We start from the raw sequence: 3,115 nt of genomic DNA, 5'->3' as shown, positions 1-3,115 counted from the left end.
TGTAGAAGTATCCTCATTCAGTAGGCTTGATGATAAGGATAAGGATATAAGAGATAGATATAAATAGATTAATATGAGAAATGAGAAACTAAAGGCCCAAACTTATTCTCAGTATCTCAAACTCACACCTACCAATAAGACAAGGTTGATGTCATCTTTTGACATCAAGGAGGGAAAATTACAGATGTCCTTCATAAAACCAACAACACAACAACCAAGGACATCAGCAGATTACAAGAGAATTGACTTTGAGGTATTGGCAAGGGATATTCATCCCATTAACCAAATCGAATTGTAAAAATAGGCTGGAGAGATGATATACTCCAACCTCACAAGTAAAGCCATAGTTTCTCATCAGTTACAGAATTCATTGAGCAATATCTCAGCGCAATATCAATTAGAGAAGGCCTCCTGACAGGCCAAGGATACTAGAATCAAGTCTTTGGAAGACTTAGTGATTGAAGTGGGACATGATCCCAAAGATATCAAACCCACCGAATAGCTAATAAACAAGAAAAATGATGACATTACTGCACTGAAAAACAATTGAATATACATCAGCTGCAACATGCCCAAACACAGGAGGTCTTAGAGAGCCAAACCCGATAGAAGAGTTGATGGACTTGGTCCTGTTAGACTCCATCTTGTATGTCAGTGTGAGATTGATTCTACTTCAAAACCCTGTTTTGAAGAAGAAATCATTAAATGTGTTTTTTTAGAATATGTAATTTGTCAAAATGTTCCAAAGCTCTACAGTTCTTCAATGGCAACAGTGTTAACGATACTACATTCCAGGAAACATTCTCACCATCAGGGCTCGCCAGTTCCAGGTCCTCCCGGAGCCATTTCTCAGAAATATGCCCAAGCCTTGAAGGTCGCATTGATCTTCTTTCCTATTCAGAAGGCTGGGAAGCTTCCTAATGATAATCCCATACCATGGAAAGGGAAATCTACTCTGTCAGATGGTAATGATGTGGGTGCAGACCTTTCTTAAGGAATGTATGATGCAGGGGATCACATCAAATTTGGGTTACCCATGGCTTTTACTGCAACTCTTTTGTCTTAGATGGATGCTGCTTACCAACTAGGGGCAGCCCAGTCTTTCATCAGATGGTGGCGGTGCACTCATCATTGATTATGGACAAATATGGAAGGCGCCCACTTCTAATGATTGCTGCAGGAGGAATGTGCATAAGCTGCTTCATTATTGGATCATTCTACATACAGGGACATTTTGATGGGTCTTCTTTTCTACTACTTGCAAGAAAATTATCATTAATTGGTCTTTTGGGTTATATTGCAACATTTTCAATGGGCATGGGTGGAATTCCATGGGTCATAATGTCTGAGATATTTCCTTTGAATATGAAGCGTATTGCTGGCAGTCTGGTGTCTCTCACAGCTTGGTTTGGTTCATGGATTGTCACCCTCACTTTTAATTCTCTCTTTTCTTGGAGTTCTACAGCTTCCTTCTTTATATTTTGCATATGGATTTTCTGAGGTTCATATCATCGCACTCTGTGGCATCCAAGGATCGTATATAATCTCTGTACCTGTGGCTTGCATCTATGATTATAATGGTTCGATTTGTTCAGAATCACAACTTATTGAGGTGTTGGAAGTCCTGTATGAGCAGTATACACAATATTTGACTTACTGCAAGTATTCTGATTTATCTCAAAACACAGGGAAATGCTACAGAACTATACTGTTCATGTTTCCATCTAGTAATCATTTCCCTTTAGCTTGGCATGAGAATCAACAGATCGGAGAACCGGTAACTATGACTGTGACTCTGAGGTCATCTCTTAACATGCTCGAAGGAGGCACAGGCTGTTGTATTTGGCCAGCAAGTTTGTTCCTATTTGAGTTTTCGTTCTCTCATCCACAACTTTTTTCTAATAAATCTTGTTTTGAGGTGGGATCCGGTGTTGGTTTAGTTGGCATATGTCTCGCTAATGTTAAAGCTTCTAAGGTCATACTGAGTGATGGAGACTTGTCTAGTTTATCCAATATGAAGTTTAAATTAGAAACAAATCAGATGAAATTCAAAACTGTGGTGCAGAAGTAATATTGGGAGCAGATGTAATTTATGACCCATCATCTGTGCCACACCTTGTACGGGTTTTGGTTGCACTTTTGGGGACCAAAAAGGGTTCATTGGGGAGCCACGATGGAACACCAGTTCCAGAGCCACCAATTAATGAGAATAGATCCATGTTTGGTTCGATTGAGCTAGAAAAGCCTGATAAGAGTCACAAGGACAATAAAGGTCCTAACAACGCATACCTCTGTAGTTATTTCTCGCAGATTTTATCCAGACTTAGAGTTAAAAACATCCAACAGGCACACATATACTACAAATTGGACCAATTACAAAGGAATGAGGTCACGGGAATCCAAATTTGCAGATCTTCATACGGTTAGATAGTTCGACAAATTCTTTGATGCGATTGCAAAGAGCAGAAATTGATATGGCTTTCACACTATATCAGGAGCAAATGATTTGAGTCTAAATCCAGATGGCTCAGCTGTAAATCCTACAGCTATACAGTAGCACCAGCAAAGGCTGCAGCTTGAACGCCAAAAACAGGAAGAAATAGCACTCCTTAATGCAGATCCTTTTGATGTGGAAGCACAGAAGAGGATTGAAGAGGCTATTCGACAGAAAAGTGTTGATGAAAATTGGGAAGCCGCACTAGAACATAATCCAGAGGCTTTTGCACGAGTGGTTATGTTGTATGTTGACATGGAGGTCAATGGTGTTCCTTTAAAGGCATTTGTAGACAGTGGAGCCCAGATGACAATAATATCTAGGAGATGTGCAGAGAGTTGTGGTTGATGGCATGTAAGGTTGCTGAGACTTTTGGATCGACGATATGTGGGTGTTGCTCGTGGGGTCGGTCAATCTGAAATAGTCGGTCGTATACATGTGGCACCAATTAAGATTGGAACACAATTTTACCCCTGTAGCTTCACAGTGCTTGATTCTCCTAACTTGGAATTTATCTTTGGGCATGGACATGATGCTTGCTGGTTATTCACCATCAAAAAAGAGACTCTTAAAAAACTCAGAAAGCGGTGTGTTCGTGAATTTGATGTCGATGGGAAAACT

The 3,115-nt window shown here is 40.1% G+C and overlaps 1 pseudogene; it reads left to right on the top strand.

Moving 5' to 3' along the window:
- Positions 1 to 763: 763 nt before the first annotated feature.
- On the top strand, positions 764 to 2,427 carry LOC149187294 (uncharacterized; annotated as a pseudogene).
- Positions 2,428 to 3,115: the final 688 nt, after the last annotated feature.

Source organism: Pinus tabuliformis, chromosome 3_1 (assembly GCF_031772625.1).
Source record: "Pinus tabuliformis cultivar Carrire ecotype Pingquan chromosome 3_1, CPIR1, whole genome shotgun sequence".
Classification (NCBI taxonomy): Eukaryota; Viridiplantae; Streptophyta; class Pinopsida; order Pinales; family Pinaceae; genus Pinus; species Pinus tabuliformis.
This window is presented reverse-complemented; position numbering and strand designations above follow the sequence as displayed.